The sequence below is a fragment of the Pleurodeles waltl genome, chromosome 5, assembly GCF_031143425.1.
Source record: "Pleurodeles waltl isolate 20211129_DDA chromosome 5, aPleWal1.hap1.20221129, whole genome shotgun sequence".
NCBI classification, from domain to species: domain Eukaryota; kingdom Metazoa; phylum Chordata; class Amphibia; order Caudata; family Salamandridae; genus Pleurodeles; species Pleurodeles waltl.
Genome location: NC_090444.1, coordinates 627,333,534 through 627,351,096, shown reverse-complemented (window position 1 = coordinate 627,351,096; position 17,563 = coordinate 627,333,534).

The following is a 17,563-nucleotide window of genomic DNA, read 5'->3' as shown; positions in this document are numbered from 1 at the left end:
AGTTTCTTTCACTCCCTAACACACGTGCCGACTTGTTGACCACGCCCGATCAACCTACTAAACCGCCCAGACCACAACATGGATCAACATACTCCGGAGTCTCTTGACCTCGCAGGGCCCGTCTCAACAACAACAACCACGTGGACCTTTTTATGCACAAAGCGCCACACGCACATGAAGTTCGACGACTTCCCTACTCTCACTCTCGGAGTCGCACCTCTGCTATTTCTATGAAGTTCGACGACTTCTCTACTTCTACACTCGGAGTCGCACCTCCGCTATCCTCTATAAAGAAAAAAAATCCTCGCAACCTTTTCACACACCCTGCGGCAATAAGCTGTGCAAGCGCAAAACCCTAACTTCACTCATACCATCACTAGTACCGCCAACGCTGTTTCCACACCTCCGTTCTCTCCATTCGCAAGCTCCGAGATCCCGGGAAAGTCGCGGTGGACCTAGCCCATCATCATTTTCTCAATCTATTTTATCCAAGAAAAATCTATTTCAACTTCTCGAGTGGGGTCTCAAAATGCGTAACCGTCAATTCAACACCATGTACTTTAAGAGTACAGGGTCCCAAAAGACGAAACCGTCCTCTGCTACCATCTACTGATAGAGCGGTCCGCAGTAATAATTTACCTGTGTTCGGACGCTCTTTAGGCCGATGAATCTTTTGACTAAGTGGGAACACTCCGTACTCTTATATCGATCAGTTGCATCGAACCAATAATCAATAACGTACATAAGCAATACCCTGATCAACATAACACTTAACAATTAGTCCAGAATACATTTCGGCGAACCCTGACCTTTCAGTCAGGAATAACCACACCAGTTTATTGCAAAGTTAGTGAATTTATTTCCCTATATTAACAAAGCTAGCACGATATAGATATGTCTCAATACCAAATGATAAACATAAATGAACATTAATAGCTGTCCATAACGGCGAAACAAGTGTAATCTATGTAGCATTTGAATCACAAGGCATTCGATAATAGCAATGCAAATCACTAATACGATAATCTGTAATGAGCTAATTGCATACATTTAGTCAGCATAACAAGATCTCAAATTGCATCGTGCGACATATGGAATCCTCGTCTAACCTCAAATTAGCATCGGCATGTGGGACTTCATGCAAAAACAATTTAGCAACATAAATTTAGAAAACTCCTAACTAGGGATCTTGTCAAAAATCAGCAGTTGGTTACCTAAAAGAAACACAATGCAATTTTACAATTTCCTTTCATATTTACCAATTACGATCAGCATACAAGGAAGTCTTCGTCTCACAGGTACCGTTTCTCGATCAGCATGGGTACCGTTTCGATCGGCATGGGACGGGACAAAGGGGCAGGGGTGGACGGGGCAATTGCCTCACGGCGGCAAGGTAAAACTACTACTTCATGTAAAGGGATCAAAGATAAAGTCTCTAGGGCAAGAATCGTTAAAGTCTCTTTCTCTCGATTAGAGAAAGCATCAAAGTCTCTCTCAAAATGGCGTCGCAGCAAAGTGGGCCATAATAGCTACGAAATGACGCAATGTCGGGCAATAGCTGGTAATGGCTGGTAATGGCTTAATTTCTTCTCGTGCACCTGGTTTTTATAGACAACAGTTCGAATCCAGTAGGGTCTTCCATTGGAGGGTTCATAGGTTAGCTTCAAATTGTCCAATCAAAAACAACAGTTCTCAAGCTTTTACTTAAGCATACATTATCCTTGGAGATGGGTACGCAAGTTGCAACATAGTATACCAATTAGCTCATTTTCAGAGCCTCCATTGTCCGCACCTGCAAATCGACCTTGGAGTAAAGAGAAAGTATGCCAGGCTGGCACGAAACTTTAAGATAAGCATGTGAACGGTTTCAGTGGAAAAGTACAGCTTCAAGCAAAAATACACGTTTAATAGCACATTGGAAAAATACGAGCATCTAAACCGTGAGACCAGGCCACTAGGCCAAAGCCTCCGCTAAAGTTATGCTAAGCTAAAGCATTTCAAACAAGCAAATCGTAGCACACGTTTATGATTATGCCGGATTAGTGCAATTCTAATACACCACGTGATATATAGCACACTTATAAATGTTGGCAAACTACTCTAAGGGCACATTTTGTCCCCGTACAATCTTTATTAGTTCGGTTAAAGTCACACATGATTATTTCACACTACGTTTATGCGTTAATAAATGTAAAACCTTCATTTCTGCTTCATCACAGGCTTTGTACCCTCAATCTGTTCATTAGAATTTTGAATTTGATAAACTGAAAACCGCCAAATTAGGGCACATTGCTCTTATAGTGCTTAGAATCAGAGTGCATTGTAATTGAGGTGGTGTCTACATTTGCCTTGACCAAGGCTGTTTTTCAGTTATGTAAGTGACATTTTGAAAGACTTTTGTTTGATTGGAAGTGTCCTCTAGTCCGTGGCTAGTAAACAGAACAAGTGGCAGCGGCGACCTATTAACTTCCCAGAGCTGGGCTCGTATAGTTCTCGGTAGCTCATCGGATGAATGTGTTGGCGAAACACACATCGACTTCGTAGGCAACTCACAGCTCCGATGAAGATGTTTCAGAGCTGACACTGATCGGACAGGTTACTTACTAAATCCACACCTTGATGAGCAACGCCTGTGTTTGTCTAGAAGTGCTTACTTGTCATGAGTAGTGAAGTGTTTTGCTTCTTTGAAGTTAGTTTTGCAAGTCGTGTCCCAGCTCCTCAAGTTGCAATGGTTGATCTTGCGCAAATAGCAGCGACTCCTCTCCTCCTGCCTATATTGGAAATATTCATCTGTTTCCAAAAAATCTCTTTACTCTCTTCTGTTCCTTAAAACCATTCGACAGCTAAATAAATCCGATTTTTTCTACTTCTTTTGGGTTCAGATATGTGCAGTGCTTTGAATCAGTTTTATTACTCTGTGTAGCGCTTTTCTTTACAAGTACGCCAGATAAATATAGATAAATAGATATACAATAAACCGCAAAATGTACGTGAAGCGTTTGAAATGTGACAGTGGACAGCTTGCTGAAATACCTATATTTATTCATTTATGTGTAGTGTGTGACATTCTATCAGATTTCATGTGCGAAGGAGGGGGTTTGTTAATAGTCAGGTGCCATAGATTACAGTCACCCCTGTCTATACCAGATTGTTGCTTGCTCAAAGAGAGTTAGTTAGTAAATATAAACTCACGAGCCAGCCAAGATCACACATGGCATGTGTTGCGAGCTGTGAGGTAGGCATAGCTTTCCCATTCTGTTAAAGGGCTCTGGTAGCTGTAGTTGTTTGTTAAATGGCCTCCAGTAGCTATTCTCATATTATTGACTTATTACTTGGGACAGGAGAAGAACATGGAGGTGGCGGCCAGCAGCAGTGCTCGGTAGGATGAGACTGTGTTTTTTAGGGTCAAGTCTGCGTTGCATGCGCTCGCACATGCGGATCGCAGCAAGACTCTTTAGTGTTCAGAAAAGGGCTTGGAGCCCTGTCAACATCACGTCAGTGTTTTTTATTGGTTCGTGGGCTTGCCTAATAAAATCTGCTTGCTTTCATTAGTCGAAGGCACGCATACGTCATGCCTTTTCCGGTGGCTAGCTCTCCTCGAGCGCAGCGACCAAGTATAGAAAACATGTGAGGCTCGCTGTTTTCCATCGGGCTCGTGGACTTCTTTTTCTCTAATTTACAAGCGCGATCTCGCTTGGCAGAAGTCGAGCGCTTTACATAGTTAACTGCACTTTTTCGGGTTACGTATATAAATGCACTTTTGCCCGATAGGTGAAAAGTCGGGTTAGGAGTTTACAGCGCGATCAGCTCTAACATGAGCAAACGCGAGACCCGTTGCATTGCAAATGCTTGTTTGTTTTGCCTCGGAAGCTGGAGAACAGCTTACCCAGCCTACCAAGGCAATTTTTTGTTTTGTTTCAATTTAATGATGATCGAGCACACTGCGAGCTGACGTAATTACATTGAAAGTGAAATGAGCTGATCGGCTCATTTCACTTTCACTGCATTGGTACTCACGGGGCTATGTCAGCCCCAGAAGCCCCCCCCCCCCAACCACCAAAAAACAAGGGAGAGTTATTGTTGGAAATGGGAGAATCTCCTCTTTCCAATGGTACCTGCCCTAAGTGGATCCCTGCTTGGCGATCGGCCAAGGAGGGCAATCCCCAAGCAGGGATCCACCCCAATAGACACCAGGGATTGTTTGTGCATGCGAGCAAGGACTGCTCCCAGGATTTGGGTAAAAATTTTGGCAATTTTCTGCCCCACCGGGAGCAGATTGGTCTTACCTTTAGGCCGCTAGACACCAGGGATGAAAAAAGGTAAGGTGGGGAGTGGCCCTTTGGGCAAGGGACGCTCCCCCTTATGGGGTGATTATTTTGGCAGTTTTGTTGGAAGGGGGGCACTTTGACATTAATTTTTAGGCCAATCTGCCCCGGGGTGGGGGGGGGGAGCAGAAAAACACTAGGCATCAGGGATTACTTTTTTTTTTAATTTGTAGGGGTGGGGGGCTGTACAGCGTGCCTCCCAAAAAATACAGTCCTTCTGCCCACCAGGGGGCAGAAATCCCACTGGACTCTAGGGTTTTCTTTTTTGTTTTGTTTGTATATGTGGGAGCTGCCCAGCATGGACATTGCCATGCCTCCTACCACCAAAATAAAGAAAAGGTCTTTCTACCGCCCCTCTACCCTCCCCCCCCCACCTGCAGGGCAGATGGGGCCAATGAAACCCCCATCTGCCCTGTTGGGGGTGGCAGAAAGCATCAGGGGTTACTTTTTTGTTTTTCTTTGTATCAGTCGGGGCTGCCCAGCATGGCCCGACCCCACCCAAACAAAGGGAAACAGTCTTTCTGCCCCCCACCCCACCAGTTGCCTCCTGGGGGGGAAGGGGGCAGAAAGCCCACTAGACACCAGGGATTCTTTTTTTTTTTTTGGTAGGGTGGGGGCTGCCCACTATGGGCATGGCCATACCACCACCCCCTCAAAAATGGGGAAACAGTATTTCTGCCCCCCTGTGGACTAAATGATCTCAGTCCAATGGGAAGCAAGAAGGTATTTAATTATTTTGGGTGGTGTTTTTACAAGAGGGCCAGGAGAGGTTGGATAACTCCCAGTATCATCCCACTTGCAATGGTGAACAGCTGCACTTTTAGGACTTTGGTAGGCTGCCACCTAGGAAAACCTACCAGACCCAGACAGTTTTGAAAACTAGACATCTGGGGGAGTCCATGGTGGTGTGCTTCACATCCATCCCACACCATTTTCTTACCTGCAATGCCCTGCAAATCTCACACATTTCACATTTCTGTGATGGAAACTTACAGAATCTGCAGGAATCCACAAAATTACTACCACCGAGCATTGCCCCACTTCTGCTGATAAAAATGCTGCACCGCTTGTGTGGTTGGGCCTAGTGCAAGAGACAGAAACATATCCAACAGATGCCATTAGGAGTCCCCAAGCAAGGGCTCCCATAGCCCTTGCTTTGATAAGTTGCTGTCACTGGCACTTGGCCCAGCTAAACATGTGAGGTACCATTTTTATCAGAAGACTTAGGAGAATGCTGATTGGAAGTAAGTTTGTGACTGTGTGTAGATTCTAGAACTTTTCATTACGGAAATGTGAGGAAAATGTGTTCTTTAGACATAATTTGAGGTTTGCTAGGCATTCTGGATAACACAACCTGGTGAGTGCCATGAATGTCACTCCATTCTGGATTTCCACAGGTATTTAGTTTTTAGAAATGTACAGGCTTACTAGGTTTCATTAGGTGCCAAATGAGCTGGGACGCAAAAATCACAGCTATACACTTTGCAAAAAAAGGGTCAGTTTTCAGTGGAGAAATTAGGGGCCTTATTTATACTTTTTGGTGCAAAACTGCACTAAGGCAGTTTTGCCCCAAAATGTTTTGCACCGGCTTGCACCATTTTTTAGCACCAGCTGGGCACCATATTTATGGAATGGTGCAAGCCGGTGCAAAGGGTAGGCTAGCTTAAAAAAAATGACGTTAGGCAGTTTTGAGTCAAAATAAATGATTCTGACCAGATTAGCATCATTTTTTGACGCTAAGGGGCATATTTATACTCTGTTTGCACTGAATTAGCGTCATTTTTTTAAAACTCTAATTCAGTGCAAAACTAACTCCATATTTATACTTTGGTGCTAGACCCGTCTAGCACCAAATTTATGGAGTTAAAGTCATTTTTTGGAAGTGGAAACCTACCTTGCCTTAATGAGATACAAGGTAGGCGTTCCCGTGCAAAAAAATGACTCTATGGCCTTAACACCATATTTATACTCCCATGTAAAAATGGTGCAAGGGAGGGAGGAGGGGTCAAAAAATGGGGCAAAGCTTGCTTTGCCCCATTTTTTAAGACCTGGGTCAGGGCAGGTGTTAGGGGACCTGAGGCCCTATTTCCATGGTGGAACACCATGGAATAAGCCCAGAGGTGTTCTCCCTAGGCCCTAGGGGCACCCCCACCCACACTAGAGGGACTGCAAGGATGGGGGACCCCATCCCAGGTAAGTACAGGTAAGTGCATTTTATTTTTGAAAGTGCCATAGGGGGCCCTGAAATTGGCCCCCATACATGGCACCGGGTGCAATGGCCATGCCCAGGGGACCCCTGTCCTCTGTGCTGGCCACTGGGGTGGCGGGCATGACTCCTGCCTTTTCTAAGGCAGGAGTCATGTGGCATGGTAGGTTTAGCACCATAAAATGACGCTAATCTGGTTAGAGTCATTTTTTTTTTACTCTAACCTGCCTAAAGCCATTTTTTGGTGCTAAACCCTCTTCTTCTATACTGCCAGCCCCACCCGACTAAAGTCATTTTTTAAAACTCTAGCCTACCCTTTGCACCGGCTTGCACCATTCCATAAATATGGTGCCCATGTGGTGCACAGAAATGGTGCAAGCCGGTGCTAAACTTTTTGGTGCAAAAATGAGTTAGTGCAGTTTTGCAGCAAAAAGTATAAATAAGGGCCAATATTTTGTAAGTTTGCGCCACTTTTGTGTCATAAAATGACGTTAATGCGGTGCAAAAAAAGTTTAAATCGGGGCCTTGGTGCTAGATGGGTCTAGCACCAAAGTATAAATATGGAGTTAGTTTTGCACCAAATTAGAGTAAAAAAAAATGACACTAATTTGGTGCAAACAGAGTATAAATATGCCGCAGAGTATAAATATGCCCCTAAATATGGCGTTAAGGCCATAGAGTCATTTTTTGCACAGGAACGCCTACCTTGCATCTCATTAAGGCAAAGTAGATCTCCACTTTCAAAAAATGACTTTAACTCCATAAATTTGGTGCTAGAGGGGTCTAGCACCAAAGTATAAATATGGAGTTAGTTTTGCACCGAATTAGAGTAAAAAAAAAATGACACTAATTCGGTGCAAACAGAGTATAAATATGCCCCCAGATGTGTCCATGTTGCGTTTTGGGCTGTGTCCTGTCTCAGGCACTAAGCCTACCCACTCAAGTAAGGTGCCATTTTTATCAAGAGACACGGGGAAATGCTGGATGAAAGGAAGTTTGTGGCTCCCCTCAGATTATAGAACTTTCCATCACAGAAATGTGAAGTACATGTGCTTGATTAGACAAATTTTGAAGTTTGCATTGGATTCTGGGTAACAGAACATGGGAAGAGCCACACAAGTCACCCCAACCTGGAGTACCCCTAGGTAACTATTTTTTTTAAATGTACAGGTTTGCTAGGTTTCTCTAGGTGCCAGCTGTGCTAGGGCCCAAAATCCACAGCTAGGCACATTGCAAAAAAAAGTGGCAGTTTTTAGTGGGAAAACGTGATGTGTTCGTTTTGTGTTTTGGGCCATTTCCTGTTGTGGGTACTAGCCTACCCACACAAGTGGGGTACCATGAGGAGACTTGCAGGAACACAGAATAGTAGAACATGTGTTATTACCAATTGACTTTTACTGCATTTGCACCTTCTAAATGTAAGATAATGTGTAAGAACTAAGAAGTGTGGAGAAATGCCATCTTATTCAAATGCTACTATTGGTACCCACAAATTCAGAGATGTGCAAATAACCATTGCTTCTAAACTCCATATTTTGTGCACATTTCGGAAATACATAGGCTTACTTGACATCTATTTTTCACTCTCTATATTTTTCCAAATGAATTGCTGTACACAGTTATTGGCTCTGGGTACCTCAGGTTTTGGTGAACCTACAAGCTCTATATATCCATGCAAACTGAAGGGTACAGAGGATGTAACGGTATGTTTCTTTTGAAAATCTGCCATAATTAGAAAAAGTTATAGAAAAAAACATAGACACACATGGCTATTTTTGTTCACTCAATTTCATTATTTTATTTTATTTCAACTGTTACTTTCTATAGGAAAACCTTGAAGGATCTACACAAATGACCTCTTGCTGAATTCAGAATTGTCTACTTTTCAGAAATGTATAGCTTTCCCGGATCCACCACTGTGGTTTAACACCCATTTCTACCATTAACTGGAAGGAGATTGAAAGCACAAAAACTAGGAAAAATTGGCTATATCCCAGTAAAATGGCACAGCTGTGTTGCAATTTTTTTTTCTGATTTAAGTCTGCCTTTTCCTGAAAGCTGGGAAGATCATGATTTTCGCACCACAAACCCTTCGCTGATGCCATTTGCAAGGAGAAAAACAGATACTTTCTTCAGCAGCACATTTTCTCCATTTTTCCCCAAAAAACTAAAGTACAGCTGTATTTTGGCTATTTTCTCAGTCCTCTCCAGGCAAATCCACAAACCTCAGGTACCTTTAGAATCCCCAGGATGTTAAACAAAAGATGATATTTGGCATGGATACCTGATGTGAACAAAAAGGTATGGCGGCTTAAGCGCAAACTTCCCAAAATAGCCAATAAACAGCTTGACCAGGAAGGAGGGGGTTAACTTAGCAGTGAAAGAGTTAAGATGTGGTTAGTGCCATCGGACATTTGCAGCTAGAGACATTTGTAACCTCTGCATCGTGTTTATAAGCAACTGTCATCTGGTACCTGCTCTGTGTAGACAACCAATGGCTGTAACGTGCCCTGAACGACCAGATTAAGCAAGGAACACCAAATTTTTCAAACTAAGCAAGCATCTCAACAGCCACTGGCAACAACCTTTGTTTAATTAGACAAGTGGGCAATAGCAAAGGTCCCTTTTGATATTATTCCCAGCAGCAGCCATTCTTTATTAGGTTGCCATTTAAATTATACATACATTTGGTGGCCCAGCTGCCAAAGGGTTAGTGCAACAGTGGTTTGGAGGCAGGGCTGCCATAGCTTTAATAGTGCCCTTTGTGTTTTCTGTAAAAATACCACTGATACCATCTGAAAGTCATATGATAAAACAAAAAAATTAATTAATCACAAAAATGAAACTCCCAGGCCTTATTTAAAAAGTGTACTTAAAAGAGGGGCTACAGGCCAGCAACTCAGAACTAAAGCTACTGTAGTTCCATAATCAAATTGAAAGCGATGACTGTTATATGTATACATATGTGAGAATGCTCATGTTATAGCTATTCCTAGAGCGTGCGCACACCAATGGTTTCTTGGTGCAAGACAGACAAGAGCAGTAAACCTAACAAGGAAGAGACCAACATACCTAGGAATAGACCTTCTTAAAAAATATAGGTTTTAAACATTTGCTTAAAAGCAAATTTTAACTGGGAGAAAATTTGAAAGTATGAGCCCATAGACAGAAAAATATGTCCACCCATTTTGGGTGGCTGTTAATGAGTGAAGAATAGACTATATATATATATATATATATATATATATATATATATATATATATATATATACACATACATACATACATATAATCTCCTACTTATGGTAGGTAGTGATAGTTAGGACCTAGTTCCCTTAGGAAAAGCGTTTTTTGTTTTGCCAATCTCTTTGGCGCCACTTGACGAATCTTCACAAAACTTTGCTCAGTTCAGCCTCTGTTTTATAGGTTTTAGAGTGATCCGTCAAGTGGGGGCCGAGAAAAAGGGAGGTCCCAAAAAGCTTTTTCCCCATTTATTTTTCCACAGGGTCTTTAGACATGCCTACAGTCCAATCCGCTGAACAGAATTAAACCAAATTGGGCAGGAAGGTAGATTGTGCTTTTTGTAATTTGGTGTAAATCCGTTCGGTAGTTTTGGAGATATTGAGGATGTGAGAAAAGGCCTCTTTTGTCATGCTTAGCCCCCACTTTTTGCCTAGTATTTGATGTAGCCTCAAAACTGTTGGTGCCCAGGCCCCCTTCTTACCCAGTTCCCTGGGTCAGATCTCTTTCCCTAAAAGTGTTGTGATGCATAGGCACAATCGGCAAAACCTTTAGCTGCCACTATATGTCCCTAGCAAACGGTACTTAGGTACCCAGGGCATGGGGTACAAAGGGTAGGCCCCTGAGGGAAGCACCACAGATTGTGCCACCCTCTGGGGCCATGCATCCAGAAGCTCCCTGCATTGCCATTGCAGGCTGAGTGTTCTGATGCAATCCTAAAAGACAAACTCGATGTGGCACACAGCCTGTGTGCCCTGTCCACTATACACTGCATGCACTATAGGTAAGCCCCCTTTCTGGCAGGCCTAAGGCAGGATGCACTATATTGTATGTGTGGGCATAGAAGCACAAGCAATTTGCCCCTACTCTGTCCTTACCAACCCCGGGGCATAGTAAGTGAATGGAGCAGCCATTTTAATACATGTGCTGGACACTGCTCATTATGAGTTTCACAGCTAGATGATGGCTACTGTAAACCCTGGGTTGTTTGGCATCAAATAACTCAGAATGGTAAATCCAAACTGTTACCAGTATTGGATTTATTACCAAATGTACCTAAGGGTCACCTTAGAGGGGCCCCCTGCAAAAGCTAACTACCCTGGTCATAACCAGCCTACCGCCACCAGAAACGATTCTGAAACCCTGGGGTGAGAGATCCTGCTCTCTGGGTCCCAGAACAAAGCCCTTCCTGGGTAGAGATACAAACACCCACTCCCTCAGGAATGTGCACCACCCTGCTAGCGAGCTTCAAAGGGCTTTCTGTCAACACCAGGACAGTGCGCGCTCTACGGGCATGTAGAATGCAAAAACCCAACACTTGCAAGATAAAGTAATTTATGCATTGTGATGATATGTTATTGTTTAACCTTTTGCATTGCAGAATTCCATCCAAAAGATTCATTTTTAAGGTGCTTATAAATACTGTACATTTACAATGTATTGCTGCAGATATTCAGAGTGTGTTAGGGTGTGGTCCCTTTCCAGGGCCTTCTGGAGACTTTCCCTGCAACATGCCTGGGCATGGTTCTAGGCTGGGCCAAGACTCTATAAAAGAGAGTCAGCCCAACTTCCAGTGCTCACTATTCAGAGGTCCCGGTGCAGAGCAGCAGCTTCTTCCTGAACTCCTGTCCCGGCGGCCTATTTGGATTTTCCAGTCTTCTGCACTCATCTCTCATTGGTGATCACTGTTTCCAGGCGGTAAGACGGTGTTTGGACATTTCCCAACACCGTAATTGAGAATCTTCATATTCTTGCTTTTAATTCTTAAATGAATAACAGATTATTTGTGTACTGCCATTTTTTGACATTTGTATAGTGTTTTGCAAATAGGGAGGACGCGCAATTTATTCCATAAAGATTTGACTTCGTTATTACATTATTGTTCATTGCGCGCTGATATTTCTTGACATTTACATGATGTTTTACGAGTTTGCAAGACGTGCAACTCGTTTCATGAGCATTTAATTTTGTTGTTCATTGCCCGCTATCTTTTCTTAACATTTACATGGTGGCATTCGAATCGGCGAAACGCGCGATTCACTTCTCGTGTGTAATTCATGCTGTTCATTGTGCGCTACCATTTTCTGGCATTTACATGGTGACATTCGAATCGGCAACACCCGCGATTCTTTCCTTGAGTGTTTTTTCATGTTATTCATTGTGCGCTACCATTTTCTGGCATTTACATGGTGGCATTCGAATCGGCAACACGCGCGATTCTTTCCTTGAGTGTTTTTTTAAATGTTATTCATTGTGCGCTACCATTTCTTGGCATTTGTATGGTGGCATTTGAATCAACAAGACACGCGATTCTTTCCCTGAGTGCTTTTCATGTTGTTCATTGTGTGCTACTATTTCTTGGCATTTGTATGGTGGCATTTGAATCGGTAAGACGCGCAATTCTTTCCTCGTGTATAAATAATGTAAGTTACTGTGCGCTTCCATTCTAAGACATTTTCTTGGTAGCATTTCAAGTTGACACGTCGTGTGATTTATTCCTTGAATCTACGTTGTGTGATTTCATGGTGCACAAACCTTTATGGTGTTTAATACTCATATAAAGTAATCAGAGTATTGGAGCTGTCTTGTGGTGGAAGTGTTGGGAACGTGCACGGACCCCGAGGATCTGGTGACTCTGACACTTTTCTCCCTTGAAAATCGACCCCCAAACCTGCTGCTAGCAACAGATCAACAGATGGCTGCCCCCGTTGCAAGCCCCCCCCCCCTTTTGATGGGAAACCACACAAAGGATAGGAGTGGACATCCCCAGCTTGCACCACTCCTAAGATGCTGCATGTGAGGTGACCTCTTCATTTAGTTTTCCTCCATCTTGCATGGAAGGAAAATAGCCAATCAAGTGTAGGAAAGTGACCTCTGACCACAGGAAGTGGTCATTTAGGTGGTGTCGCCAGCCTAAGGTAGATGACCCATTGATGACTACTAGGTTCTCCCCTAAACACCCACTAAATACAGTATTAAATGGGCCTACCTAGACCAAGAAATCAGATTCCAAGGACAAAAGAAGGCTCGAGAATTGAAGTCCTGCTTCACAAAGAAAAGGTTGCCAAACCCTGCCTGCTGCACCCAGGACTCACAATCGCCGCTGAAGGGGTTGCTTGGACACTGGACGAACTCTACAAGCCTCCAGAAGACCTCCACTCTTCAAAATTCTCCAAAGATCTCCCTCCAGAGTGAAGTCATCACTGTCCTGCAACCCAAGACCAAAAACCCAGTAAAGGCCACTTCACTGACCAGCTGCTGACCAAGGAACCAGACTCCGCAGCCCAACCAAACTCTATCCGACGGACCATGAGGACAAACCCTGTAAGTGTGCCAAGTTTGGTGGCACTGTGCCAGGAGGAAGCCCCAGTGGAACGACTTCAGAAACCACCAGGACCTCCCACTAGAGTGCCCCTGCTGACCTGCAAGCGACCCTCAAAGAGACCTACCTCCTGCTTCCAAGGGCACTTTTGCGCATAGCTCCTGGCTCACCGATTCGTTCTGCACCTGGCCGCACTGTGCCCTGCACTGAAGGTCCAGCTGAGCCCTAAGGCTCTCCCACCCTTGCGACCTCGATACTCCAAGGGGACCCACAGGACTTACCTTAAGGTAAGTCCATCTGTGCAGTGCTTCTCCAAGTGATCCCCCACAGTGGCCTGGCACCAGCTCCAATGACTTTCTGCAGCTGGTCCCACCGAAACCGGGAGCTGCCCAACCTTCTCCAGCTGGTCCATAGTGCCCACCGACAACCTTGACATACCTGCAAAAGGAGATATTGGTAATCGCATTGCCTGATTTTATATGCATTTTCAAAGTATTTTCTCCATTGATTACTGTGGTGCATAATTACGCACAAAAATACTATTTTTATTAAAACTTCAAAAAAATTAATGACTTAAAAAGTACTTACCCGATTTTGATGATCTCGGTCTTAAAAGTATTATGAAAATCTGAAGTATTTTTGTAAATTGGTCTTGTTTTATTTTTTTGAGTATGTGGTCTTATTTATTGATACTGTGCTTACAACAAATGCTTTGCACTTCTCCAAGATTAGCCTAACTGCTCGACCAAGCTACCATAAAAATTAGAGCATGAGTGGTCTAGTTTTTACCTCTGTAAACCAAAGTGTGGTTGTCTGGACCCTCTGCGCAGTGTGCCTAGCTTTGCACACTACATAGATGGCCAGCCTCCTACAGAGAGACTAAAAATATAGATATCTAGGGATGCGGATCCTCCGCGGATCTGACTGTCCCTATGCAGATGTCTTATTGGCTGCCAAAACTTCAACAAGGACATTTTGGCAGCCATCTTGGGACTCGGCTGCAGCCGAGTCCCATACAAAACAGAAACAAAAATAAGCCAAGGGGCCAGTGTAGAGTCATCCTGACCCCTTAGCTGTGGTGCTGGGGTCCCAGAGGGCCCCCCTAGGGCTTAAAAAGCATTTGTTTCCAAAAGTTTCCGCAGGCCAGGTCCTGAGGCCCTGGCACCCCTCGAGCAACCACAGATGACCCTGGTGACGGCCACCCCTCAGGGCCAGCTCCTGCTATGTCCCGAGGTGCCCACCCCTGGGGAAGTAGCTGTTTGCTCTGACTTGGCGGGAGCTTTGACAGCTCCTGCCAAGTCAAAGCAAACACTCTACTGGAGAGCTGTCAAACAGCTTCCTGCGAGCTGAGGTTTCCTCTGTTTACAAGCTCACGGAGAGGCAGGCAGGAAAACAGAGGAAACTTTGCTCTCTGTGACAGCAATGCTGGCTCCCACAGGAGGTGGGAAGACAGCTGGGACTGTGGGGCCTTCAGACTCACCCTGCAGTCCCCAATATTGGGGGGGGCACCCAGGTAACATGACTGGGTCGCAGGGGATAAGATCCCTAGGGTCGAGATCAGCATGGGGTGGGGAGCCGCGGGCCCCCTCCTCCTCTAAAATATTTGGGCCAGGCCATGGGGTCCCCGGGGCCAAGATCAGCCCAGGGAGGGGGTTCACGGGAACACCCTACCCCCCAAAAAAAGTAATATCTATTATTTCAAGTAACTATAACTCGCACCTTAAGGTAACTATAATTCACACCCTCGCCATGTATTGCTAATTACCCCCAAATTACAGAACTCATGACCTCTTTGATAACATCATTGATAAGGTCACCGTAACATCTGCAGTGAAAATATTGATCAGATAACTGCATGACAGGGGCACAAGTTATAGTTACTTGAAATAACTCTAACTATAAGGTGAATTTCTATGGTTTTGTATTTATAAAATGTGAGCCTAACTATTGTGTCCCTGCAACCTTTGGGTTTTTGAAATAAAATTATATATGAATATATTTCCTGAGACAATTTGAGATAAAGGAGCAGTTCCTTGCAGAAAATAATGTGCAAGGCCTTAAACTGAACACTTTTTTTCAAGGGAAGCCAGTGATGATGGAGAAGTGGGAGGGTTTAAGTGTATGCAGGAGATTCAAGGATCATAAGTGCTGCTATGTTTTGAACCACCTGTCTCTTATTTAAGAGAAAGACAGGAATTCCTAAGAGGAGGGAATTTCTCTCAATCTAGTGAAGACGCTACTATTGCAGCAACTGCTATTCTTTTACCATCCACTATTAAGTAGGATAGATTTTCTGAGTATCCCTAACTGAAAGAAGCAGGTGGATATCACTGATTATATCTGATTCGTTAAAGGACGTTTTATTCTCATATATTTGAACTCTTAAGCTTTTTACGGAGCAAGAAGGGACAGGAAGAGGACTCCTCTCTGGTCAGTAGGTTTAAGCTTTTTACGGAGCAAGAAGGGACAGGAAAGAGGACTCCTCCCTGGCCAGTAGGTACCACACCATAAGTCAGTTTCGTCATTTATTTAATTTCCGGTTTTCTCTGCATTTAATTTTGACCCGTTACTACCCACCCCATTCCAAACAAATTGCATAGTCTGTTGGATGCACTTCAGGGTTGCTTAGAAACTATAGCAGAATTTGAGTCTCAGCTGCATACATGTATATTTTAATTCCTGTCATTACTAGAGCTTTTGCAAGTGGACATATCTTTATGTTACAAAGGTGTGGAATAATGCCTAATTTGATTTTATTAGCACTAAAAAGATGAAGTGTAATTGATTGTGTTCGATCAGTGAAAAAGGATTTAAGACAGATAAAAACAATGTCTGCAGCTCCTCCTGCCACTGGTGGATCCAATGAATGGTAGTGTACCTTGCCAAAAGCTACTAACAGGTCAAAATGGATCAATGCAATAACATGCTCTTGGTCCAATTCGACTGTCATATAGTATACACAAAGGATAGTACAGTGGTTTCAGTTCCGTGCACAAGGTGAAAACCTGACAGGAAAATTGGTTTCCTGAATGTGTTTGCACAGTTGTTTGGCAATATCGTTTTCTAGAGTTCTAATACCTATGGAGGGGCCTGCGGAGAGAGAGACTCATTCTAGTCTCTCCGCGGGCACGTTCGGGGGGCAGGAAGTGGCGCGGAGGCGCCAGATTGGTTAATAGGTAAGTGGGGGAGGGCTTTTAGGTAAGGTTTAAAAGGGGGGTGAAAGGGTGAGGTCGGCCTCTTTTCCGCACCGACTGGGGATAGGAGAGGGCAACGTTGACCACCCACCCACCCAGCTTAGGAAGGAAGGAGAGGAAGGCGACATTAGGTTTGGTAGAGAGGAAGGGCTGTTACGAGGGGGTTTAGAAGTCATTCAGGGCAGGTGATTTGGGGTGTTCGTAGCAGGAGATGGGGGAGGGTGGAAAGCCAGATGCGGGCTTGTCCACCCTTCCAGGGGGAAAAACAAGGAGGTGAAGGATCAGAGTGGGGGGGGGTAGGTTACAAGCATGGAAGGCATGGGAGGAATAGGGGAGCGTCTACTGTAGGAGAATTGAAGGGAGCTATTTGAGGAGAGAATGAAGGCAAGGGAATCGTAAAAGTTAAGGTCTTGTTAAAAGGAGGGTATACAGTTGAATGTTAGTTGATGTTATGATTAAATCCTGTCCTAAATAAATGACCTTTTACACCAACAAGGAGTGTCACTGCATGTGTGTCCCGACCGGCGGTAAAGAAATCATTGTTCATTTTTCAGTACCAGCAGATCATGCGCCTGCTTTTTTAAGAAGCAGAATCCCTTAAACATCTTTAAGGAATTGGGAAACAATTCCTTGTTCTAAACATGAGTTACTACCTTCCCAGAACTCTGCCGTTATCTGATGCAGCATTTCCATGAAAATATAAAATCCCTCCTCGCACGATATGCGAAGGCGTTGAAGGCATTCCTCTAAGAAGTAGAAGCTACATTTGAAAAAAAATAAAAATAAAACCTCTAATCTAGCTTGAACATAACAGGCCGTAATAGAAAAGAAATGAGAGTGATAGCAGTGGTAATGTTTGACAGAATTATTACGTTAAAATGGGAAATGAAGAAAACGTATTTTAAAGCGATAAAGCAGGTCAACTCAAGAGCGGATAATGAAGCAAATTGGAAGCCTTGTTGCAATTACAAATATTAAATCGAAGAAGATTGTCTGCTCAAGAGCTACACTTTTAAAAGGGTTTTTATAAACTGCTACACAAAATGAATCCAGTTCACATATATTTAACAGCAGGCAAGACCAGAAGCAGATGCACCTTTGCATCTGTTTAGCCAGTTTACCTTGCTAAATGATGACTGCTTTGCAGTAATAAAGAATATCAGGCCACCTGGATCATGCGCTGATCTTTTGCCTTTCAGATTGCGTTTAGAACTTCTCCTGAAATTTAATTCCTATGATCAGGCGATAATCAATGAATCATTCATTTTGGCTTGTG